General features: G+C 48.0%; 2 long non-coding RNA genes across 2 annotated transcripts; one reads left to right on the forward strand and one right to left on the reverse strand.

Moving 5' to 3' along the window:
- Positions 1-2,024: 2,024 nt before the first annotated feature.
- On the reverse strand, positions 2,025-26,099 carry Gm46903. The gene is made up of 2 exons (XR_001784824.2): positions 24,933-26,099; positions 2,025-3,702 (listed from the first exon to the last, which is right to left on the reverse strand). It is a non-coding gene; the product is annotated as a predicted gene, 46903 (long non-coding RNA).
- On the forward strand, positions 9,126-21,598 carry Gm42235. The gene is made up of 3 exons (XR_880895.2): positions 9,126-9,360; positions 10,059-10,196; positions 21,061-21,598. It is a non-coding gene; the product is annotated as a predicted gene, 42235 (long non-coding RNA).
- Positions 26,100-26,997: the final 898 nt, after the last annotated feature.

Below are 26,997 nucleotides of genomic sequence, written 5' to 3' on the forward strand. Positions count from 1 at the left end.
TATCAAGTTGGAGATCATCCTCAGCTACATGAGACCCTGACTCAAGACAAAAACAAAACAACTGCAAAGTAAACACTTCAGAGTATGTGGTGTGTATGTGTGTGCGCGCGCATGTGAGCACCAGACTTCCATGGATTCTGTGATGTCCCTCTGACATCCTCATTACTGGCCTTGTGACTTTGCTGAATAGCCACCCAACTCTAATCTTATTTCTTTTCTGACAGGAAGCCTGTCAGCTAGCAGTTCCTCTTGTTGTGGGCCAGTCAAAACCAGTTAGATCCAAGATGGCTGCCAGACAACTTGTTACTTCATCATAATTCACTTATATGCTAAATGACACACCCTCTAATAGAAAGATAGTTGACATGCCCTGGACCAGAAGAACCATAAAAGCAAACAGATCCAGGGATTGAATCTGGGGAAATCTTCACTTATCCAGGAAAAGAGCTGACTGTCCTCCCATCTGTGAGCACCTCCAGCCCTCTTCTTTCTTCATACCCTGTTGATTCCACTCCAGTGTCCCCAGCAGTCTGAACTGCTGAGCAGTACACCTGCATCCCTGCCTCTCCCATTCTTGGCATAAAAGGTGTAGTGAGCCATCACCAACTGCTTGGAGCTTGGTATATATCACTATGTAATCTCGAGAGGGGAAAAATACCTGGTTTGTCAAAATTTGGTAATGTTTCTGCTTGGGCAACACTTGACATCTTGCCAGTCTGCTCTTGCAGGATGGAAAGAGCCCTGCATGCTTCTGGACACACACCATCTACCGAATGTGGTTAAGGGTTTACGTGGCCATCTTTAGCATCGTTGTAGTTCAGGACAAGATGAAGGACTGCAGTACAATCAACCACCTATAGCTCAGCAAGCCAAGGTGCTGAGAAAGTGCCTCTCCCTGCTGAGTCACTGCCTAGCTAGCTATGACTTCAATCCTTCCCTAGGTCCTGGGGGGGGGGGGAGACCCACGCTGATCTGACACTCACTACGTAACCAAGGTTACCCCGAACCCCCGATCCTCGGTGTGCTGGGATTATAGCTCTGCTCCTCCACACTCAATGTAGACTTAAGTTTCAGGTGAGGATGCTGCTGCCCAGCATTTCAGTCCGGATCTTTTAAAGGGAGGCCAACTGAAATGGCTGAGATTTGTTTCTTATAAGGATACCACATTTATTTTACATTTTAAAGGTTTACTTATTATTTTAAACTTTTTATTAATTCTTTGTTGATTCACATAATACCCCCCCATTCCATTCATCTCCCAATTCCTCCAAATCTGCCCTCTATTCTTGCAAACTCCCCTCCCAAAGAAAACAAACAAACAAACAAACAAACAAACACATCTCTCCATGGAAGCTGCAGTGTATCACTGTGTGTCCCACAGTAAACCGCTTTGCCCACACAGCTTTTTCTGGATTGTTTTGGCAAATGCTCATTGCAGTGAGTCATTGGTCTAGATTGAGGTCTCTGGCTTCTGCTTCACTACCTTCCAACCCTGCATCCCCACCAGGATTCTTCCTAGCTATCTGCCGGTTGCCCCTGTATCATGGGGGCCATGCAGCCTTGGTTCTGCAGAACCAGCCCTTTGACATGCTCCCAGCACTTCACAGCTAGAGTAGATGTTGAGGTGGGCCAACTCAAAGCCCTAGATTTGGGCCTGGGAGGTAGCTGAGTTGGTTAGCCTGAAAGTCTCCCCGCCCCCAATTTATGCCCTTGGGGCCTCCTCCTCCTCTCCAGCACTGCCCAGGTAAGGGATGGGGCCAGCTCTGTGGAGCCCTCAGATGCCAGCATGGCCCCAGGTGGCAGCCCAACCAAAAATGTTCCCATGGCCTTTGATGGTACCATGGGCCACGGACATTGACACAGGGTCCTGCTGCTGTAAAGTCACAGACCCAGAAATGGTGTCACCTCAGGTGGTATCTCAGGCTGCTCACGTCAGGCTGTTCCTCACTACCCTCGGGTCTCCAGCTCTGCCTCTGTTCATTGTGTACCCACCCATCTGCTTCTCTTTCTTTTCCATGTCTCCATTGCTTACTTGCTCCTCTTAGAGGCTCCCGGGGCCTCTGGCTCTCTTCCTCGTGGCACCAGGTAGGGCTCATCTTGGGAGTGCTCAGCTTGCCTGTGCTGAATGGCTTTTTAAAAAAGACTTTAATTTTTTTTAAAATGTGTATCAGTGCTTTGCCTGTATGCATAGGTATCCATTATGTGCATACAGTGCCCATGGACGCCAGAAGAAGGCATCAGATTCCATGGAGCTAGAGCTACAGACATTTGTGAGCTGCCATGTGGGTGCTGGAAAATGAACTCATGTTCCCTGGAAGAACAGCCATGCTCTTACCTGCTGAGCCCTCTCTCCAGGCCTCTGCTTCATGTTTTCACTATGTGTGCCTGTGTGTCTGTGTGCTCATGTGAGTGCAGCTGCCCAGTTGAGACCAGAATGGAGCATTAGATCCCCTGAAGCTGTAGGTGGTTCTCGACTGCCTGGCTTGAGTGCTGGGAGCTGGATTTGAGTCCTCTGCAAAACCATCGAGCACTTTTAAGCACCAAGCCATCTCTCCAGTCCTCAGGCTGTCATCTCTTTCTTGAGAATCTTCAGAGACTGTTGTGACAAGATACTGAAATAGTGGTGTAAAAAATACTGAGAACTTCCAGAGTGAGGATTCAGCTCCTGGTCTCTTCGGGGTTCATTTGAGGACACCCTGGGGGTTGTCTCTGGGGGGATGGAAGAAAGAAGTAATCTGACTTAATGGGCTTAATTAGTATAAGGGTCAGCACAAACTGAGGAATCTACCGACCCTCCTGGGCACTGAAATACTATTTTGTGGAGTTGGGCTGCACACACACATATTTTTGTTTGTTTGTTTTTGTTTTTGAGACAGGTTTTTGTTGTGTAGCCCTGGCTGCCCTGGAACTCCCTCTGTAGAGCAGGCTTGCCTTGAGCTCACAGAAAGCTGCCTGCTTCTGCATCCCAGGTGCTGGGACTAAAGGCATGCACCTTTGCTGCCTGCGCTGCTGGTCGCCCCTGCCTCTGACCACCATCACCCAGCGAGACAGACAGACAGACAGACAGACAGACAGACAGACACACACACACACACACACACACACACACACGTTTAATCCAAGGCCAGCCTACAAAGCAAGTGGTAGGCTAGTGAGGACTAACTACATGGCAAGTCCCTGTCTCAAGGAACAGAAATAAAACAAACAGCAGAAAAGCTCATCCCATCGAGCCGCAAATTGTATTCTTCTTGGAATTTCTGGTCACCCCTCTCCATCGCTGCCATTGTTAACTGTCCTTACAGTTTGATTTGTGTGTGTTAGGATGACCATGAGTTCCAGCCTCCATCTTCCAAGTGCTTAGGCAAGCCAGCCTCATAGAGGTCTTGGGAGGAGTTCAGATGCAAGAAGTTTCTCCAAGTCTCTCCAGTCTGAAAGTGCCTGGCCTTCTCTCTAGGCCATGACTTAGTTTTTCCCAAGTGTGACCTCTGGAAAACTCTGCAGCTATAGATGACGTGCTTCTCAATAGGCTAGTGTGGAGGTCAGGTCAAGCCAAATTCTACTAAAACTTAAGACCAGAGCTTGGTGTCCATCTGGTAGATTACTCGCCTAGCAAGCTGCAGAGCCAGGGGACATCCAGCCATGAGGTCATCGGTGGTAGAGTGTTTGCTTGCCACCCACAAGGTTGTAGGTTTTGTCCTGGTCCTGCAAGAAAACAATATATAATTTAAAACATATAATGCTAATATATATATTTGTATGGTGTATATGTGTGTCTGTATGTATGCATGATGTGTCTGTGTGGTTGTTTAGAGGCTAGAAGAGGATGTTGGATGAATTGTCTGACATAAATGCTGGGGACTGAAATTCAGGCCATCTGGAAGAGCAGGAAGTGGTCTTAACTCCAGAGCCACCTCTCCAATCCTGAAGAAAGGATTTCAAAAGTCAAAGTGGACATGACAGAGGCCAGTGAGGTGACTCCACAGGTAAAGACACTTACCCTGTATGCCTGCTGACCTGAGTTCAGTCCCAGAACCCACAGAAAGGTGGAGAAGAGAGCTAACTCCACAGGGTTGTTCTTTGACCTCTATATATGTGTGCTGTACAGCATAAACACCCTCTTCTCCATACCACCCACAATAAATAAGTGAAAAAATTGTTTTTGTTTTTGTCATTCGAGACTGGATTTCTCACTCTGTAGCACAGGCTGGCAGGAACTCAGAGATCTGCTTGCCTCAGCCTCCCAAGGGCTAGGATTAAAGGCATTCACCACTACCACCCAGATAAACAGAAAAAAAAAAAAAAAGAAAGAAAAAAAAAAAAACAACCAAAAAAACCGAGGGTCAGGAGAGATGACTCATCAGCTATGAGCATGGGCTGCTCTTTTAAAGTACCTGGATTTATTTTCCAGCACTCACATGGGAGCTCACAACTGTCTGTAACTCCAGTTTTAGAGGATTTGATACCCTTTTTGGCCTTAGAGTGCACCAGGTGTTCATGTGGTCTACATACATAATACGTACGTACATGCATCCATACAGGCACTCACATGTATACTTTTAAAATCCTTTTAAAAATTGAGAAGATTGGAAAAAGTAAAAGAGGAGAGAAAACATAAGCGGAAGTGTCATGGACCAGCATTCATTGGAACTCTTGTTTCACAATAGAAAGATGAAGGATGACTCAGTGGGAGGGACTGTTTAGAAAAGAAGTCGATTTACTACGGCTTTGCTTTCCCTTCCTGCTGCCAGGAAGGCTCCTGTGAATCCTGGGATTCACACAGAGGCGTCTGCAGAAGCCTTCGGATCACGTGTAACAAAGCCCCATCTGTCTTGCCCTCTCTGAACAGCACTGGCGCTTAGTTCTCTTGTAAATGTTCTGGCAGCTTCATTTCCGCCTCCTGCTTGTATTATCTGCAAATCACAACTACAAAATACTCTCGAGCTATTTTCCATCCTCCTTAGTAGTAAGCAGGGAAGAAATAAACAACATTTAAAATGCACTAATGCAAATATATATGCACGAGAATATTTACTGTAATTGCAGAGATTGGAAACAAATGTTTATTAACTGGCTCAGGCCAGAATACTAATTTAGTAATAATTGTTAAGAGAAGTAAAATACAGATGTGTGTGTGTGTGAGAGAGAGAGAGAGAGAGAGACAGAGAGAGACAGAGACAGAGAGACAGAGAGAGAGACACACAGAGAGAGCACAGAGAGACAGGGATCTGACATGCAAGGTTGTATATGAAGAAGAACAAGTTTCCAGGCCTGATGGCTCACACCTGTATCCTTGGCACTGGGGAAGATGAATTGACAGCATTGCTTTGAGTTGGGGGCTAGCCTGGACTCACAGTGAGTTTGAGGCCAGCTGTGGCTGCAGAATAAAAACCTGTCCACCCTGCCAAAACCACTCAAGTTAGAAGCAGGCAGATCTCTATGAGTTCCAGATGCTACATAGTTAGTTTGGGGGCATTCAGGACTATATAGTGAGACCCTGTCTCAACCCCGCCCCCCCCAACAATAAACAAATAACAACCAGGCTAGAGGGACAACTCACTGGGTAAAGGTACTTGCTGCCAAGTCTGGGGACTTGAGTTTGATTCCTGAGACGCACATGGTAGAAGGAGATAATTGAGTCTCCAAATTGTCTTCTGACCTCCAAGCATGTGCTGTGACTTCTATTCTCCCCAAATCCCTTCCCTGAACCCACAAATTGGTTAATAAATGTAGTAAAACATTAAAATAAATAACCCAAACATACACTAGAAAAAAAGACTAGTGGGAAAAGCAGTGAATAGTCTAATCTCCAGAGAAAACCGGCATATGTTTTTTGGTTTTTGGGTTTTCTTAGATTTATTTATTTATTTTACACATATGAATACACTGTAGCTGTATTTAGACACACCAGAAGAGGGCATCAGATCCCATTACAGATGGTTGTGAGCCACCATGTAGTTGCTGGGAATTGAACTCAGGACCTCAGGAAGAGCAGACGGTACTCTTAACTGGTGAGCCATCTCTCCAGTTTTACTGCTTATCTCTGCACAAGGACAACTGTGGTCACCTAGGTATGCGTAGAGGGCAGTGAGCTGATGTAGGGGGAGCTGCTGTTCCCCTAATTGGTTCTTGATTTGGTCAATAAAGAAGGCAGAAGCTAATGCTGGGCAAAAGGAAAAAGGTGGGACTTCTGGGTCCCAGGAGGAGTTAGAGCAGACCCAGGGAGATAGAGGGGAGAAGTCAGGCCAGGTTTTGGAATGACAAGTACGCAGCAGCCATGTAAGGTCTTGTGGCAACCAGAACCTGTGGCCTCCGCAAGTCATAATCTTTTTCTCTAGCTAGTTGTGGTCCAAGATTGAATCCCATTATCACCGAAAACAAACCATAGCAAAACACCCAAACAAAACCAAATGGCAAGAAACCCTCATTGTCTCAGAGAGTAGGAAGTCCAGGGTCCACGTGACTGGGATGTGCCGTTCAGTGGTTCTCAGCATAAAGACTGGGCTGCAACACCTATACCTGATGGGGTCACAGAGTCTGCTTCCCAGTGGCCCATGACGGGGGTCACAGAGTCTGTTTCCCAGTGGCCTGCCTGCCAGGCTAGTGGCAGGACAGGTCTGCTTTTTCCACATGGCCCTCTCACCACAGGGTCAGAATGGACGCAAAACAAGGAGAGAGTCACACGTTCCAGGACCACTGCTGTGGACCTCACAAGGCAGGACCGTGACACCATGGGCACCGACATTGAGGGGTTGTCACTGGGGCCCATCTGGAAGGCCGGCTGCCAATGCCTTTGGTGGTAATTTGTGAGAGGACCTCAGGCAGGAAGCTCCTAGGGCTAGAGGTATAGGTCAGACTGGACTCCGTGGGCTAGGGCTCAGTGGGAGAGAGTTAATTGGCCCACAAAAGCCCTTCTCCCAGGACAACTCATCTGCCAGGCTCTGGCCCGAGTCCTAGAATCGGGCTGCTCTCTTTATTTGAGGGGGGGGGTGTTGGTGTTTACGGCAGATGTCTGGGTCTCCCATCATTTCTCTCCCTGCTTCAGAAGAGGTCAAGGAGATGGGAGAGGACATGGACAGGTGGGTCCTAAAAAGGCTGGTTTGGACCAGTCCTGATTCAAAGGCACCAAGATCTTGGAAAGGAAGCTGGCGGTGCGCCCTTAGAGAGAGCTGGGTCCAGCTTTCCTCCTTTGAGGAGCTCTGCACCTGATTAACAATTCTGCTCAAGATGGATTAAGCTGCTGGAGCCTCTCTCCATTTAGGAGTGCCAGCTCTCTCCTCTTTGTACTCTGCTCCAGTCCCACCCCCACCCTCACTCCCAGATTGCTTTTGGGGCAACTTTGAGTCCAGCATACATTGGGGTTCCCCTGGAAGGGCAGAAGAGGCTGACTCCCCTCAAGGTCAGAGATGAGGAGAGACAAGGGCCATGATTATGAGAGGAACTCAACTTTGGAAGCCTCACTGGGGAGCTGAGGACACAGCTCAGGTGCTAGAGTGCTGGGTTAGCATTACAAGGCCCTGAGTTCAACCCCCAGCACCAAATACACCAGACATAGTGTCAGACAGCTATAATCTCAGCACTGGGAGTTGGAGGGAAAGGATCAGAAGTTCAAAGCCATCCTCAGCTACATACTGAGTTTGAGGCCAGCTTGGGCTACATGAAATCTTGTCTCAACAAAACAAAACAATATAAAGCAAAACAAAACAAGTGAATAAACCAACAGGAGCCTTATGGGCCCTTGACTCTGGAGGGTCTCTTGTTTTTCTCAGTAAATTTCATCCTGATCAAATTTTCTTTCAGGAGACAATCCTTATTTCTGTTTAACCTTCACCAGAAGAAGAGAAGTAGTCAATGTGGCAGCCAACCGAGGTGGCCTAGGACTGTTGGTGTTGAAACACAGTCACCCAAGCCCAGAGACTGCCATCTGCTTCCTCTTCCTTGTGTCCTGTCCCCCTTTCCAATGACAGCAAATCCTTGGACTAACTCTAGTTACAGCTGTTACTTAAATGGAACCCAAGTTTTGTTTTTTGTTTGTTTGTTTGTTCCTTCCCTTCTGGTAAGAACCTGGCTTTAAAATTCTATCTATTATTATTTTTTAAAGATTTATTTTTATTTTATGTGTATGCATGTTTTGCCTTCACGAGGCTAGGCACACTTGTGTCTGTACCTGTGCTCAGAAGAAGATGCCAGATGCCCTAGAATGGAGTTAAGGACAGTTGTAGGCTGACATGTCATGTAGGTACTAGGAACTAAGCCAAAGTTTTCTCCAGCCACAATTACTTATACGTCTGTGTGTGCATGTGTGTGTGCACGTGTGTGCGTGTGTGCATTGTAGAGGGCATGTTGGCCACAGCATGCACATGGAGGCCAGAGGACAGCTCTGTGGAGTTGAGGTCTCTCCTTCAACCTTAGGTTTCAGGAACTGACCTCAGGCTGACAAGTTTGCATAGAGAATGGCCTCACTCCCTGAGCCATTGCCACGGTGCCAGAGCAGACTTGTAAAACCATTGGTTACTTATCTGAAAAACTGCTTTCTTGTTTGGCAGCTGTTCAGATGAGCCTTCAGCCAAACTGGTTCATTCCAGTATTCGAGGCGCAATGGTAGAGGCGAGCCATGTTCACCTGTCCTTCAGATACTGCCCCAGCATTCCCACCCACTCTCCTCTTGGCTCCGCCTTTGCTTCCTGTCTCTCAATCCTCCGGCTTTCCTCTGCCTGCTTCCAAGTTGTTCTCTATTCAGCTGAAATCCAAGGATCTCCCTCAGAGAACACAGCTCATGGTGGGCTCCTCTGACTTAGCTGCCAAGGCCTCCGTGGCAGCCTAGGCCCCAGCACAATGGGCCTTTATGCCCATCTCTGGCACTCCCTCCTGGCCCCAGCTGCCCCCATGCTCTGGTTTTCCTTGGTCTTGAGGATTTTTTTCCCCCATTGATTTAGCCACTGCAGCACAAGGAATGGGAGGAAGGGCTCTGGAGACAGAGTTTGCTGCTTGGCCCTGGTATGACATCACCAGGATTCACCAGTCACAAAGGGCAAAGACTTTGTGTTCCTGGTTAGGGACAGAGATAGTCTCGCTCTCTCTCTCTCTCTCTCCCTCCCTCCCTCCCTCCCTCTCTCCCTCTCTCTGAATGTCATATCACCTACCCCAATTCAAACAAAACAAAATAATCTTGCTGTAGAAGCTAGGGTGTGTCATACCCTTTTGCCCAAACAGCTTCATGCGCAAATGTTCACTGTGGTGAGTCATTGGTCTGGTTGGAGGCCTCTGGCTTCTGCTACACTACCAATCCTGGATCCTCACCAGGACTCCTCTTATCCTGTTGTTGCCTTGTGTCATGGCTATCCTACAGCTTCGGTTTTGCAGGTCTGGCCCCTTCATGTGCTCTAGCAGTTCATAGATGGGGTAGATGTTGGGATGAGCCATCTCAAAGCTCTGGGTCAGGGGCTGGGTATTAGCTGAGTTGGTCAGCCCAAGAGGTATCCCATGCTCTTCTGCACCCATGCCACCAGGGCGAGCTCTGCCCTGACAAGGGGCGGGGCTGGCTCCTGGAGTGTTCCAGCAGGTAAGGTGTAGGGCCAGCTTTCCTACCTTGCCCAGGTGTGGGGAGCAGAGGGGGGATGCTGGGGGTGGGGGGTCATGCCCTCAGGGCAATCCATGCCCCCTACCACCAGGGCCAGCTCTAGCGTGCTACCCAGGTGAGGTGTGGAAGCCTACAACCCTTGATACCTATCAGCCTAGGACAGGTTTTTCTTTTTCCCCTCTCCTCCCTTCTTCTCTCCTTCCCTCCCCTACTCTCCCTTCTCCTCCCCTTCCCTCTTCCCTCCCTTCTCCCCTTCTCTTTTCCTTTCTTTCACTATGTAGCACAGGTTGGCCTCCAACTAATGCCTCAGCCTCCTGAGTCTGGGATTACAGGGAAGAGTCACCAAACCCACTTTCCCTAGCCTAGGAAATTTCTAAAATTCTCGGAATTGGAGAGTGGAGGAGGTCACAGTTCAACTCCAGCTTAGGCGTGAGGCAGAAGTGGACATCACTCACTCAGGAGAACATCTGCACCCTTGCAGGGGTAGCAAGGGTGTCTGAGAGCTGCTGCTATGAACAGTGTGAGATATATTTGTGTGACTGGACTTCATGTTGAATTCTCATGTCTCCTGGAGAAGACGCAGACATCAGCAGAAACAAGGGCCACCAGACCAAGGAAGGTGGGTTCAGTGCCACCTGGCTTTCCCTCATCAGCAAGCGCCTGTTTGAAGGTGCGGGTGGTGGAGGCTGTGTGGGAATGGGTGCAGGAGGCTTGGATCCGCTGCAGTTGACAGCCTGTGGAGAAGGGCAGTGGGAGTCCATGTTCAGGTTCAAGGGATGCTGTCCATGAACATCGAGAACACGGATGTAACCAAAAACCATCACCACTTCCACGCATGGGTTCTCTCTCTCTCTCTCTCTCTCTCTCTCTCTCTCTCTCTCTTTTAAAGGTACTTTTTACCTTGCTTTTTAATTTGATGTGCTTTGGTGCTTTGCTTACATGTATGTCTGTGTGAGGATGTCAGATCTTCTGGAACTGGAGTTATTGACAGTTGTGAACTGTCACATAGGTGGTGGGAACTGAACCAGGGTCCTTTGGAAGAACATCCAGTGCTCTTAACTGCTGAGCCATCTCTTAGGCCCTGACCCATGGGTTCTAACCCAGGTCTGGGATCTAACAGTGCTGGGCTCCTGTACTGCTGTAGGTGTATCTGGTGTTGATCAGCATCTGTGTGCTGGTGTGCAGTAAAACATATACAGTAGGGCACCTTGGGACTGCATACTTTCAATCCCAGCTCTAGGGAGGCTTAGATCACTTCAGGTTCCAGGTCAGCCTGGGCCAAAAATAAGGAAACCCTGCCACAAGCAAGCGAACAGCCAAGAGGCTCAGGAGTTCCAAGCCATCTTCACTTACATGGTGAATTTGAGACAAGCCTGGGCTGGGGCCCTGTCTTTAAAACAATGTATGCTGGGACACAACACATCTTTAAGCCCAGCCCAGGAGGCAGAGAAAGATGGGTTTCTGTGAGTTCAATGCCAACTTGGCCTACATAGCAAGTTCTAGGGCAGCTGAAGATACACAGTGAGACTCTGTAAAGGAGAGAGAGAGAGAGAGAGAGAGAGAGAGAGAGAGAGAGAGAGCTCCTCATTGTGGTAATCCCAGAAGGCTGACGCAGGGGGATCGCTGTGGGTGTGAGACCGGTCTAACTCCAGTGAGCTCTCACTGTACAGAGTTTAGCCACATGGGCTATAGAGTGAAACCTAAAATAAATAAAATAAAAAAATAAAAAAGTGCATGTATACACAGCTTGAATTATATTTTATTTATATAGTAGTACCCATGAGGTCAGAGAAGCACTTGTAGGAGGGCTCTTTATCCTTCCAATATTTGGGTTTCTGGGGATAAACTTTGTCAGATTTGATGGCAAGTTCCATCTTGAAGGGCATATTTAAATACACCTGTCTTAGCAGCGGGACATCCCTTAGTCCTCCAGACATGTGTGTTCTGGTTCCTCCCTGGTGAACTTGAACTTGTTACCCATTGCAGGGTCACAACCTGTTTCTGTGCTCACTTGTGTCTGTGTCACATTTTAAAGCATGACCCCAGGTAGGCCAGGGGCCACATTGTGCCTGGCAGACATGCTTGCACGGAGCACTGTATCACAGCTGCTGACGGTCTGATTCAAAGGCCAAGTGTGAACGCTGGTCAGGCTCCTAGACTTACTTTAAAATCGAACTAATTAACCATCACAGGCCGTCGTGCTGGGAAAGTTCCTGAAACTGAAGTCACACGAAGCTTTCCCAGTTCCACTAGTGCCACACACATGCCTTCCTTTCAGAAAGCAGCAAATTCACTTAAAGATTGATGGGATTTTGGAATTGTACTGAAAAATATGACCTCATTAGTAAGTCATGAGTCAGGACTGGGCTGTTAGACATACGCTTCTGTGTAATTAGAAGTCAGGGCAGGGAGAGCTAATAATGGCATGGAATAAAAAATTAAAATACTTTCCCTTTATACTTTCTAGGCTTCTCTGACATCCTCCTTTTGCAAAAATCCAGAAACAAATCTCATTCAGGAAGGTCTTATCGACGGATGGAGTGAGGGCACAGAACAGGCGCCCTTGCTTTGTGGGGTGTGAGAGGGGAGCAAACACTTGCTGGCTTTGCCATGCACAGGGGGTGTTTTCTGAAGGCATTTATTACCTTGCAGATAGCGCACAGAAAAAAAGAATATGCACATTTATTTTAATCCATTCATTATTAGTATTATTGTTATTTGAGACAGCACACAGTAGCCCAGGCTGGCCTCAAATCTGTGGCAATCCTAAACAAGTGAACCTAGCAACATCTAGGGCTGGGGACCTGGCTCACTGGGCAACAGTGCTTCTGCTGGAAGCTGGGCAGCCTGCGTTAATCCTTTAAACCCAAGTAAGGTTGCCTATTGCACTAGTTCACACTGCAATCCCAGAAGTCCTCCAAGCAAGGAGGGAGGTGGAGATAGGACTCACCCAGGAGCTTGTGGGCCAAGCAGCTTAAACTCCACCTCAAAACAAGATGGAGGCTCTGGAGAGATGACTCAGCCATTAAGAGCAATTGTCCTTTTGGAAGAAGTGGGTTCAGTAGCCAGTACTTACATGGCAGGACTCATCTGGTACACATTCATATAAATACAATAAATCTAAAGATGTTCTCTCTCTCTCTCTTGTTTTTTTGAGACAGGGTCTTTCTATGTAGCCTAGGCTGTCCTCAAACTAACCTCTTGCCTTTTCCTGAGTGCTGCGATCACCATGTCCACCATGCCTTGCTTAATCTTTTTCAAATAACTTAATTTTTGGTTTTATTCACTTTCTATATTTTATTTTTCTTCTATTTCAGTGACTTATGATTTTCTTCTACTCCATTCTACATTTTCTGATCCTCCTGTTGTAACTTTTGAGACAGATGCTCTAGCCATGAACTTTCTTCTTTAACGCAGTACTTACAGTTGGATATTTCTCACCTCAAATGCTTTAGCTGTGTCTCATTGGTTTTAGATGGGGTTAAAGGGAACCTTCTCATCCCATTCTGGGGGTCCTGTGTGAACACAGCCACACACACGCATAGACACACACACACACACACACACACACACACACATTTACCTCTGCGGGCTCTCTGTGTCAGGGAACTGCCTGTAACTCCTGTACTAAGGAGGCAGAGGCAGAGAGGCAGAGAGGCTGAGAGGCTGAGAGGCAGAGAGGCAGAGAGACTGAGAGGCAGAGAGGCAGAGAGGCAGAGAGGCAGAGAGGCAGAGAGGCAGAGAGGCAGAGAGGCAGAGAGGCAGAGAGGCAGAGAGGCAGAGAGGCAGAGAGGCAGAGAGGCAGAGAGGCAGAGAGGCAGAGAGGCAGAGAGGCAGAGAGGCAGAGGCAGAGGCGATTGATTGCAAATTTGAGGCTCCATCCCAAGAAACTTGGCCATTAACAGAAAACAAACAAAGGAAAGAAACTATCCTTACAGAATTTAATAGCTGAGAACACTAGGTGGGAGAAGTCTTTCTGGACACCAGGGTGGGGGGGGTGTGGGAGTGGGGTGCAGGGGTACTGTGGCTCCTAAGTCATGTTACCTGACTTTTCCCTTATTTGGAGGAGGCTATGAGGTAAATTAGGGTAGGGCATCTTTGGCCTTTTGAAGATCACACCTGCACCCCAGCAATCACACCAGAGTGCATTCTGGGTTTACTAGAAAAAAAGCTGGATTTTTTTTGTCAAGGACCTTTGGTCTTGACAGCAAAATAATCTCTCACCCTCCCTGGGCGTGTGTGTGTGTGTGTGTGTGTGTGTGTGTGTGTATGTGTGTGTGTGAGTGTGTGTGAGTGTGTGTGTGTGTGTGTGTGTGTGTGTGGTGTGTGTGTGTGTGTGTGGTGTGTGTGTGTGTGTGTGTGGTGTGTGTGTGTGTGTGTGTGTGTGGTGTGTGTGTGGTGTGTGTGTGTGTGAGTGTGTGTGTGTGTGTGGTGTGTGTGTGTGTGTGTGTGTGTGTGTGTGTGTGTGTGTGGTGTGTGTGTGTGTGTGTGTGTGTGTGTGTGTGTGAGTGTGTGTGTGTGTGTGTGTGTGTGTGTGTGTGTGTGTGTGTTAGTCAATTGTAAAAGGGAGAAGACAAGCCCGGCGAGCTTTCTTAGGGGAGCCCCTCCCTAAAGGCTTCCAGGAAACAGAGAGAGGAAAATCCCTGGATAATCTAATTGTTAAAGTGGTTACACATAAGTTAAACATTTCTCAGACATCTGACCTTTCTGTTTTCTAAACTAACAATATAAAACTTATATTTCTAATGGAATTGTTATTATTTGTTTAATTTTAACATTTTATTTCTCTTTCTGTGTGTGTGTGGTATGTGGTGTGTGTTGTTTGTGTGTAGTGTGTGGTGTGTATGGTGTGTGTGTGGTGTATGCGTGTGGTATGTGTGTATATGTGGTATATGTGTGTGGTGTGTGTGTGGTATGTGTTTGTGTGGTGTATGTGTGGTATATGTGTGTGGTATATATGTGCGTGCATGCACACACACTCATACATGCCCATAGAATGGTATATATGTAGAAGCCAGAGGACAACGTGTGAGAGTTGGTTCTCTCCTTCCAATGTGTGGGTGCAGGAGCCTGGACATGGGGCTTAACAGTCACTAGCCTTTATCTTGCTTTCATTCCGCACAGGCCTGGAATCATCGTGTGTCTTGGACTGGCCCCAAAGCTGTGGCAATCCTGCCTCAGCCTGCAGAGTACTGGGATCTTAGTCAAGCCTGTTTTAACATACAGTCTTCTAGTTAGCGCTGCTTCCAGAGGCCTGAGTCAAGCACCTTCTTTGTGGTACTTCTGTGAATTTTTTCTAGGGGCTGAGACCTAGCTCACTAGAGAGCTTGTATAGATAAGCAAGTCCCAGGTTCAATCCCATTACTCCAAAATAACAGCTTGATTAAAAAAATAAAGTAGGCTGGCTGTGGTGGCACACAGCTTTAATCCTTGTTCTCAGGAGGTGCAAGCAGGCAGATCTCTATGAGTTCAAGGTTAGTCTCATCTACATAGTAAAGCTCTGGGCCAGCCAGAACTACACAGTGAGGACTTGCCACCCCCACCTCCAAAAAATAACAACAACAACAAAAAAAAAACAACAAAGCCAGAAAGAATAAAGTGAGTATGGGCATTCCTTATCTCAACTTATTTAAAAGGTAAAGAGTAGCTGGGCAATGATGGTACATGTAGGTAGATTTATGAGTTTGAGGCCAGCCTGAGCTACAGAGTGAGTTCCAGGGGGGCCAGCACAGGCAAGGGTATCTACAGGTCAAGGCTAGTCTCTGCTACAGGTCACAGTTGGCCTCCGTGACACCCTGTCTCCAAAAACTAAAACAAATTTCTCTAGTTGGGTGAGTCTCTAGAACTTAAGGTAGCATTTATTAAAAGGTTCTTCCTTCAGGGGCTGGGGAGGTGGCTCATTCAAGAACACTCTTGGGAAGTGGGCGGGTAGGGGAGTGGGGGTGGGTGGGTATGGGGGACTTTTGGTATAGCATTGGAAATGTAAATGAGCTAAATACCTAATAAAAATGAAAAAAAAAAGAACACTCTTGCTGGGCAGTGGTGGCACATGCCTTTAATCCCAGCACTTGGGAGGCAGAGGCAGGTGGATTTCTGAGTTCGAGGCCAGCCTGGTCTACAGAGTGAGTTCCAGGACAGCCAGGGCTGCAGACGTAGGGCACAGAGGCACACTCCTGTCCACTCAGTGCGGCAAGCGAGAAGGCTGAAGATCCCTGGGGGTCATGGTCAGCTAGTCTAGCAGAATCAGCTGGCTCCAGGGTTAGTGAGAGCCCCTCGCTCAGAAACTACGGTGGGGAGAGATTGAGGGAGGCTCCTGATACCAAAATTCTGATATTTACAAGCATTGTGTATAGATGCATATACGTGCACACATATGTACACACACGCACAGACATGCGCATGCATGACACACAGTATTCTTCCTTCAGAGAGTTTGTATTCCAGGGAAACTGAGCCTTTACTAAAGCAAGAGTGGCTTTCTGGGCACAGTCCACCTTTGTATGTGACTTGAGGAGCTAGAAGAAGATGTCTACTCCAAACTCTGTTTCCTAAGCTTCTCATTTGCGATCACCACACAGAGCATCCTGATAGCACCTCCAGCCTGTGGAAGGCCCATTCACCCACAGGGTCTGCCACATGCCTTAACAAAGGGCCTCAGGCCTACCCAACCGTGAGGGGTGCAGCAGCACAGAGCAGAAACTTGTGGGTGGGATGGGCGTTAAAGCAAAAGCTGCCCTCTGTGTGTCACTCAGAACTCAGGCTCCACCCCTTTGTTCTATCTCCAAGACCTGGACTCAGAGATTCACAAGTTAGCAAGTTTTTTGGTTTTGTTTTTCCTTTTTGTATTTGCTCTAGGCAGGGTCTCACTATACAACCCAAGTTGACCTCAAGCCTGAGGTGCTCTCCTGTCTTGGCCTCTCTAATGCTGGGTGGTACCTAAGACAGGTGTGAACTACCACACTCAGCCCAGCACCAGCTTGAGAATCTTTTCGCGGTAAATATCCACTTTGTTGCCATACTTTCAGTGCTTGGGAGGCAGCAGACTCAGCATTCATATTCACTGTCAGCTAAGCTCTCAGCCAGCATGGGCTATATGAGATCTTGGTTCAACAAACAAACCCTTCATAGGTACTTGGTTTGGGGACTCTTTCTTAAGATGGTGTGCCGTTTAGGTTAGAATTAGAATAGAGTTGGACACAGTTAACTCTTGGGGCTCTAGCTGCAGTTACACCTGTTATTTCCAAGTGAATGAGATGTCTGTCCCGAGTCTGCTGGAAGAAAGTGGGCAACACATGCTAATGGGGTGAAGCAGAAATCACAGAAATGTGGAAAGGGAGGACTCCTGAAAACATGGCGCTGTGAAAGCTAAAGGGCGAGAGTCCTCAGATTGCAGGCTGTGAGACACAGAGGGCCAGGCCACAGCTGTAGGCCACTGCAGGGAACATGGCTTCTGCTAACAGCTTACTCTCACAGTGTGCTTGTTTCTGGGTTTGCATGATCTTGTTTACCAGTGGTACAGTTGCCCCAGAGGGCCCGGGGCTCTGGGCCATAGTGATGAATGTAGTTAGAACAATTTTCATCGTATGCCATTCTCTAGAGGGCAGATCTGGGGAGGAGGGCTGTTTGTTTTCTTCCCTGATGACATTTTCACGTTAGATGCTTAGATCAAAATGAAGGAGAAGGCTGAGGGCAAAGGCACAGCCTAGAATCCCAGAATTTAAGAGACTGGGATTATTATTAAGTATTTAAGGGGCAGGAGAATTTTGAGTCTGAAGCGAGCTTGTGCTACATAATGAAACTCTGCTTCAAAACAACAAAAAGGGAATAAGGTGGGGTTGGGGGTACAAGAAAGTGGGGGCACTCGTGGTGTCAGTGTGTGAGGAAGGGCATTGCATTGAGCACAGGTACAGCTCTGTGCAAAGTGCTTCCTAGGGCTGGGGCTGGGGCTGGGGCTGGGGCTGGGGCTGGGGCTGGGGCTGGGGCTGGGGCTGGGGCTGGGGCTGGGGCTGGGGCTGGGGCTGGGGCTGGGGCTGGGGCTGGGGCTGGGGCTGGGGCTGGAGGACTGGAGCTCAGCTGTGAGGTACTTCACCTGTGAGCCCCAGTGCAGTTTATGAATTCTCTAGGTCTGACTTTGTGCAACCACCTCCTTGAGGCAGGCCCATTATGTGAGTGTAACCATACCACAGTCAAGTCCTGACAATCACAGGCTGGCCCGGAATCCAGGGTGGGTTACCGTGTAATGTGACCACACTGAGAAGTCACAGTGGAGAGGTTTAGCTGGGATTTCATATCTCTGTTTAGTTATCTGGATCTATGCCTTAACCATGGGCTAGACCATTAACTACCTATGTTCATAGAAAACGAGATTACTTTCAACTAATTTATCTTACTATTTCTCCAAATAAACCACCCGGCTTGCTAATCTACGATCTTTTAAAAATTATTTTTCAGACTGATAGAAAATAATTTTATTTCAAAAGTAGCAACCAGAGAGATCTTTGAAATCCCAGAGGAGAGTCCAGGGTCAGGGTGGCTCTGAGTAACACCAGTGTTCCCCTCTTCTTGGACACCCCAATACTTCCCAGGGAGCATGTCAGCCTTGCAGAAGAGTGGAGGGCTGGCAGTTGGCCAGGCAGCTACAGAGCTAGGAAGACTTTCATATCCTGACTCTGGAGGGATAGAAGGAAGCCTTAGGGCCTAGTGCCCAGGCCAGGGCTTCATGCAGCAGCAGCCATTCCCCAGCCTCCACCCCTAGTCCCACCTCCCAACTCCCGGGGGTGTTTAAGAGATACTTCTTACATTAGGATGGAATCATCTATAACAGTCACACTTTGTAATAAATGAAACTACAGTCTGTCCTCCTACTCAGAGAGAGTCCATACTCCTTAAGCAGAGTCAGTCCTGAGGAAGACTGACCCCTCCCCCACCCTCGGGCCATCCATTCTCCTCAGCCATTGTGATACCCTAACCTCAAAGTGACAGGGATAAAGTTTGCCTAAAACAACCCCATTCTAAGCTCTTCTTTAGTCTTTTGTCTTAAGTTTTGAATAGAGTCTTATGTAGGACTAGGCTGGTCCTGGACCCACTATGCAGCAGAGGCTAGCCTTATACTCATTTATATGAGGCCAGCCCTGAACTCACTCTGCAGCTGAGACTGGCCCTAAACTCACTCTGCAGCTGAGATTGGCCCTAAATTCACTATGCAGCTGTAGCTAGCCTTGGACTCATTATACAATTGAGGCTGGCCCTGGACTCACTATAGCTGGCCTCCAACATACCAAGAGGCATTCTGACTGCCAAGTGCTGGGATCACAGCCACGTAGTACCAAGTCCAACTTCTTCCAGTCTTGTCAGACTTGACAAGCAAAGATTTACTTAGCCAGGCCTAGTATTTGGATGCATGAAATCCCAGACCCTAGGGAGACTGATCCAGAAGGATTGTGAGGTCAAGTCCTGCCTGAACTACAGAGTGAGTTCAAGACCAGTCTAGGCAACTTAATGACTTTGTTTCAAAATAAAATTTAAAAAGGGGAACTGAACAAAAAAGCCTGGTGTGGGTGTTGAGATTTCTTGGATGTCCAGGTACTTGCTGAGCAACTGTGACAACATGAGTTTGACTGACTCCAGGAGAAGGAGAGACCAGATAGGAAGCAACATATTCAAAACCACAAATCAAACATTTAAAAGGGCTCACAACATAGCTCAGGAGTCAACAACTTGCCCGAATTTGCAGAGCTCTGGTTCATTTGAAAACTTGGGATGGGGGTGGGAGTGGTGGAAAAACACAACATTGTGTTGTTTGTTTAAGATATGGTCTTGGGGTTATTTAGATAGCTTAGTAGGTAAAGGTATTTGCCACCAAGCCTGAGAGCCTGAAGGATTCCCGGAACCCACAATGGGAAGGAGATAACTGGTTCCCGAGTGCTGTCTTCTGACCTTTGCACATGACTTGTAAATGTGTGCCTCCTACCAAAAGAATGTCAAAAAAGGAAAGAAAAAAAAAAAGACATCACTGGCCTAGGAAACTCTCTACATAGCCAAGGATGACCTTCAGTCTTCCATTCTCCTGCCTCTATTTCCCAAGTGCTAGGATTGCAGGTGTGCATCACCAAGACAAGTTTGAGCCATGCTGGGAATTGAACCCCCAGCCTGAGCATAACAGCCAGGCAGATACAACTGAGCTAAATCTCAGCCCAATATTCTGGTGAGACAGTAAAGTAATTTTATGCACCCCAAAGTCACTGTAACAATATAAACAGGCTGCCTCGTAACTAGTGACTATCTCCTTGTGGTGGGAGAATGATAGTTTTAACTTTTTATTTTAGTCTACAGGTTTCTCTCTAAATTCAACATAAAAATTTAGTGATAGGAAAATGTCGTTTGTAAATAGAAATGTGTAAGCAGAACACTTTGGAGTGGAGACCCTACAGGGACTAAGGTAGAAAAAACAGCCCTGGTCTCTTGGTACCTTTTCAGAGTCCTCAGGGGTGGGTGGGCTTGGGAAAGCCGTGATTATAGCTTTTGCTTATCATTATAGCAGAATTCCCAACACACTGCAATGGTTTTTCTGTGAGGAAGGCTGTTGGTGAGGGAATTGTAAGGAGAAATAGCTTTTTGTTTTTTCTTAAATTTGTGCATAAAAGTCTGAGACCTGAGTGTGGACTCTCTGGAGAGAAATTGGGGTACACTGTGTTTCTGCTTGTGACCAGTCTATCGAAAGGGTTAAGACCCTTATTTTGAAGTTTGTGGCTCAACTACTTCCACGTCTACTCCCTCTGTGGGAACAGAGGGGTCCTCAGGCAAACTGTACTTTGTAAGGAGATGTGGTTAACCTGGGCTGCAAGACAAAGGGATCTGGTGCGTTGGTACCTCAGCATAGACACCCAGAAAGGACTGGCAGTTCTCTGGAAGAGCCTGAGGCAGCAAACACACACACACACACACACACACACACACACACACACACACACACACTCACACACACACTGTGTTCCCAAAGATCTCCCAGGACCCATTTGCACTGCCTTGCTTGACCTGAGTGGGAGAGTGAGAGAGAGTTGCTTAACCTTTCTCTTTGCCCAAGGCTCCTCTTCTCCCATGGCATTAAGAGTGCACCTGCATTGCTGGGCATGCTTTTAATGCCAGCATCTGGTGGGCAGAAGAAACCCTGTCTTGAAAATTCAAAAACAGAGAGAAGAGGAGAGAGGGAGAGAGAGAGAGAGCAAATATAATAACCTCTTTTTGAGACATAGTCTCCTGTTGCACAGGCTGGCCTAGAACTTGGTATAGGGCACGGCTTCAGCCACTTAAATACAGCAATCTAAAGTCATTGTGGTGGTGTGTACCTCTGATCTTAGCACTTTCGAGGCAGAGGCAAGTGGATCTCTGTGAGTTGGATAAGCTGGTTTACATTCCAGGCTAGTAACACACATTGAGTCAGTCTCTCTCTCTCTCTCTCTCTCTCTCCCTCTCTCTCTCTGCAGGTCGCGGGAGAAGATGAGGCAGGAAGCCGGAAGTTTGATTGTGCACCCCACACCACTGCCAGGAGCTCACTGTAGGACCCCGCTTCAGGGGTTGTGTGCCTCAGTGTGAGGTGCCTATAGACCTGCCAGGAGTTTGGCTGGGGGCGGGGGCCAGGCCTGCACGGAGGCTGGGGACAGTAGATTCTAGCTCTTGGGCCACTGAATGCCTCTGAAGAACTGAGAACGAAGTGGGGACCTGTGGGTGGGCCCTGGTTCGGAGCCGAAGGGAAAGGGGCAGGAGTGGGGCTCTGGCTGGGTCCCACAGGGAGGAGAGAGTCTGGCTTGCTCTGAGGGTAGCTTGGCTTGATTTGGTTGGTGGCCGTGGCTGGAGCGCAGGGAGGCATCGGTGCAAGAGAGGTTAGAGGTTAGAGGCTTGTTAGAGGAAGACCTGCTCCATTGTTCCAGCACTACCGATCCTGATGAGAGGGTCCATGGTTTTAAGGCGTTTATTGTAGAAAGGCAAGAGAGGGAGAGAGTAGAGAAGTAGAGGCCAGCCATGGCCATGTGGAGAGAAGAGGGAAGGGAATGGGGAGAGACGGGGAGCAAGGGAGCGAGAGGGACTAAGAGGGTAAGAGCAAGAGATAAGAGAGAGAGGATGGGGCAAGCAGCACCTTTTATAGTGGGCCAGCCTACCTGGCTATTGCCAGGTAACTGTGGGGGGTGGAGTCCAGACAGAATACCAGGAGCTTGGGGCATTGCCTATGGTCACACACCTCTCTGCACGGGGGCTGTGGGGGGCGGGGGGCTGTGGGGGGCTGTGGGAGGCTGTACCTGCGACAGGAGTCAGGGGCCCAGGAGGCGTGGCTGAACACCTGCCATCCCTTATGTTTACCAGGGTTCAAGGCCTGTGCTGGACCGGGGACCAGGCTGCCTGTGTACAGCTCATTGCCTCCCCCCTCCCCTTTTTGGGGGGAGTCCTGGCAGAGTCACCATTATTACATGAGAAATTAGGTTCTCCTCTTGGTGTTCTTAGACTCATTTAAGAATGGACTCAAACAGAGGCTCAAACACTATTTTCTTAGACTGTACAGGAAGGATCCCAGGGCAGATAAGCTATGAATCTGAGCAGCCATCTCGGGGGGGAGGGGGGAAGGAGAGGCAAAACCAGGCAGTGTATATGTCAAGCCAGCCTACAGGTCAGCCACAAGGCAGGGAGTGATCTTTAGAGAAACAGTGAAACTGGAGAAAACAAGAAAAGTCATGCTTTCTGGCATCATTCTGAAAAGCGGGCAGACCTGGCTGAAGACTGCAGCTCTGAAAGCAGATGAACTAGATAGAGGCTGAGGTTCTGGGAAGAGAAGTAGATTATCTCATGAAAGAGCTAATTAGGGGCTGGAGAGATGGCTCAGCTTTCTGTTCTCACAGAGGACCTGAGTTTGACCTTAGCACCTATATCAGGAGGCTCACAATGAGTGCAACTCCAGCTCCAGGGCATCTGACAGCTCTGGCTTCTGAGGGCACCTGATAGACTCTGAATCCACTCTCTCTCTCATACACAGAGAGAGGGAGGGAGGGGGAGAGGGACAGGGGAAGGGAGGGAAAGAGGTCAGTCAATCAGGGCTGAAGAGATGTCTCAGCAGTTGAGAGCACTTGATGCTTTTCCAGGGGATCCAAATTTGGTTCTTAGCATCCTTGTCAAGATGGCTCACAACCAAACATCTATAACCCAGTTCCAGGGGGATCTGCCACCTATGGCTTCTAAGGGTGATCACACACACACACACACACACACACACACTTAAAAAAAATATATATATTTTTTGTTTGTTTGTTTGTTTGTTTGTTTGTTTTGTTTTTCAAGACAGGGTTTCTCTTTATAGCCCTGGCTGTCCTGGAACTCACTTTGTAGACCAGGCTGGCCTCAAACTCAGAAATCCTCCTGCCTCTGCCTCCCGAGTGCTGGGATTAAAGGAGTGTGCCACCACGCCCAAGAGATGGCTCAGTCATTAAAGGCTAGGCTCACAACCAAAAAATAAAAATAAATTTTAAGTCAACTAACTGATCAAGATTTGAAAGGATTAATTATTCCTTCCCTCGCTTTAGCATGGTTTAAGGTGAACTCACCTTCCGATGGGCAGCCCCACTTTCCTGACAGGTGATTGACTGGCCGGCCCAGCTAGTTTATTCTCTTGATCAGGACTCTTTGCTCAGTGGGCCTTGATGGATGCTCTCACACTAGCAGTGTTCTGGCACAAGAGTCAGATCTGAAAATCGGTCTCAGCAGATGGGCCTGCTGATTAGCTGCTTCCTGCTTTGGATTGCACTTGGCCAGGAGACCAGCATCTTTGGCTTGGGCTTCTCCATCAACAGTGGTCTCTTCTCGACTCTGGCATCTTCCCTCTATTCTTCTCATTCTCTATCACTTACTCAGCCCCCGTTTCCACCTGGGTCCTAGCTCTTCAAGCTAGAAACCTGACCTTCCTCAAAGTCCTACCTTCCACCCCAAGGGCCAACCCAGCCAGCCCTGGCTCCAAGCCCACATTGCCTCTGTCCACTCCGTTCACATTTTATTTTATCTACCTGTACACATTATGGATTAAAGGCCCAACATAAGGTGAAGACACTTCATCTAGCCCACCTTAACAGGTAGGGAGCTAGCCTTTAGTCAGACTGATAGAGCCCTGGGTATAGGTTCCCACAGTTCCATCACAGGGACTTGAGCAGCCCACCACTAGATGCGTAGCTGAGGAAGTGAAGACGTAGCTGGGAACCACAGCAATAGATGAATTCTGACAGCATTACGTGCAGGGTTTGTTAATGGAGATTGAAGCCAGGTTCGTGCATGAGCCCAAGGGTATCATTTCCAATGACCAGGCTGGGCTGGGAGAAAGCTGAGCAGGGGGGTATTTGCTGCACACGTCTGACAATTCAAGTTTTGATCCTTAGACCACAGAAATGCTTGATATGGTAGTGTGCGTTTGTACTCCCAAGATCCTACTCTAAAAATGGGAGGCAGAGACAGGAAAATTACATGGACGTTCCAAGGCCAGAAAGCCTTGGAGTACACAGCACAGTGGCAAACAAGAGAAACTCCATTTCAGATAAAGCTGAAAGAGAGAAACAGCATCGGAGGTGCCCGCTGACCTCCTGTGTGCCACAGAAAGCGTGTACCCTCATACTACATGTACACAGATGCACCACAGACCTGCACACAAACACAAGTAGTTCTTTTTAGATTTATTTGTGTGTATAAGTGGGTTTGCTTGTTTTAATTAGGGAAGAGCAGAACACAGTACCCTACTACCACAAATTATGCAGCTGGGCTTTCTGCGAGCGAGCGCACGTGCGTGTGTGTGTGTGTGTGTGTGTGTGTGTGTGTGTGTGTGTATCACAGGCACAGCACAAGCAGAGTGCACTGGCTCAGTTTCACCCCAGGAGAACCTTTGTGATCATGACATCTCACCAGGTAATACATGCATGAGTGCCTGTCTGCATCTATCTATGTGCACCATGTGCATGCCTGGTGCCAAAGAAGCCAGAAGAGGGCGCCAGATCCCTCAGAACTGGAGTTACAGATGTTTGTGAGCCACGATGTGGGTGCTAGGGGCTGAACTCAGATCCTGTGCAAGAGCAACTGATGCTTTTAATCATAGAAATTAATCACGCCTTTAATCCCAGCACTAGGGAGGCAGAGGCAGGCAGAACTCTGAAATCAAGGCCAATTTGGTCTACGTAGCAAGTTCCAGGACAGCCAGACCTTCATAGAGAAAACCTGTCTCAAGACAAACAACCCCCCAAACACACAAATGAGAAATGCATTGGAGAAAATTAATACTAGATAGAGATTATATTGTGGATGTTAAGAGATAAAAAATTCCCTGTGTGATACACACCTGCCTGCATTATTTGTTGGTTCTGTAGTCATCTCTGCCAGGAGCCTGCTGGAGGCTGCTACCCAACAGCCCCATTAGCCACCCCTGAATCTGTAGCCTGAAGCTCCTGGCTGGAGAGCCTTCCTTGAGGCAGGCTGGCTCCCGCCCCACACAGCTTCCACTAACGGGGTCTGACACAGTCCATGTCTTCTTGCTCAGCGCTGCTGTTCTTGGGTGATGGGGCCTTCGGTTAAACGGTTCAACTGATGTGTATCCTTGAGGACTAATACACTATTTAAGGAGGAACAGAATGATTTCAGGCCAAGTCAAATGAAAATATAGACAGAAACAACAGCCTAGGCCTCAAATATGTGAGACAATATTTTACAAAGCAAGCACTCCCACAAGTGAAAGCTAGAGTCCATCAGAAAGGCGAGGTTTGGATTTACCAGAGAGCAGAGATAGTGTTAGCAATTGTTCATTTTAAGTATTTACTTTCTGTGTGCACATGCAAGCATCTGATTTTTGGAACTCGAATTACAGGTAGTTACAATCCCCTGGATGTGGTTGGTGGGAACCAAACTCTGGTCCTCTGCAGAAGGAGCAAGTTCTCTTAGCCACTGAGCCATCTGTCCAGTTCTAACCCCTACCCCACACATTACTTTAGACTTTATTTATTTGAGACAAGGTCCCATGTCGTTGTGGCTGGTCTTCAGCTCACTGTGTAGCTGCCTCCACCTCCTGAGTGTGATAAGGATTTCTAAATCAGGTGAAGTGATGCACACTTGCAATCCCAGCACTGGAGAAGCTGAGGCAGGGTTACCATGATTTGCAGTCTTGGCTAGAGTTTGGCTCTGTGTTTAAACAACAACAGCAACAATGTGAATGTCTTAAGACTGGGAACCTCAGTGTGATGTGCTCTTGCAGATCAATCAATTGAGCCAGAGAGTGTATCTGTTACATAGGACTGAAGATATGCGGAGTGGAGGCTGAGACATGAAGAACACTGTGAGTTTGTGAGTTTGAGGCCTTACAGCCAAGCAAGATGGACCAGAGTTCAGCTCCCATCCAGTGGCTCACAGCTGCCTGTAACTCTCTTGAGAACACCTGTATTCAAGTGTACGGACACTGTCTTAGTCATTATTCTATACACTGTGACCAAGGCAACTCTTATAAAAGAAAGCATTTCATTGGGGCTGGCTTACAGTTTCAGAGGTTCAGTCCATTATCATCATGGCTTGGAATATGGCAGCAAGCAGGCAGACCTGGTGCAGGAGAGGGAGCTGAGAAGGATCTATAACCTGATCTATAGGGAGAGAGGAGAGAGAGGGGGGGAGGGGAGGGGGAGGGGGAAGGGGAGAGGGAGAGGGAGAGGGAGAGGAGAGGGAGAGGGAGAGAGAGAGAGAGATTGGGGCCTGGCAGGGGCTTTTGAAGCCCACATCCAGTGACAGTCTTCTTCCAACAAGGCCATACCTCCTGATCCTCCTAATCCTTTTAAACAGTTCCACTTCCTGATGATTAAACATTCATGAGCCTGTGGGGGCCATTCTATTCAGAACACCACAGGCCCAGATACATACGTGAACTAGTTAGCTAGCTAGCTCATGTATTTATTTTTTATTCTTTGAGAGTCTTCAATTTCCTATGTAGTTGGAGCTGGCCACATCTGTCTGAAACTGTATCTGTGTTGGCGAGTTGTATGTGTGGAGGCCAGCACTTAACCTCTGGATCACACCCTAGGCCCGCCCACCCTGTTGTTTTGAGACAGGCACTCTCATGGGCTTGAGGCTCGATGATGTGAGACTGACTAAGCAACCAAACCCCAGGCATCTGCCTGTCTCTGCCACTCTGGGATAGGATTACAACCCATGCCGCCTGCCTGGCTTTTCCATATGGTTCTGGGGTTAATCTCAGGACCTTTGAACTTACATAGCAAGCAGGTTACCAAGTGAGCCTCTTCTCAGAGGCTGAGGCCTACTTAGTTTTATTCTTATTTCTTCTGGACAGTAGCTCACAATGTAGTTGGACTGTCTGTGAATTTGAAACCATGTCCCTGCCTTAACTTCTACACTGTTGAGATTAAAAG

The sequence above is a fragment of the Mus musculus genome, chromosome 5, assembly GCF_000001635.26.
Source record: "Mus musculus strain C57BL/6J chromosome 5, GRCm38.p6 C57BL/6J".
NCBI classification, from domain to species: domain Eukaryota; kingdom Metazoa; phylum Chordata; class Mammalia; order Rodentia; family Muridae; genus Mus; species Mus musculus.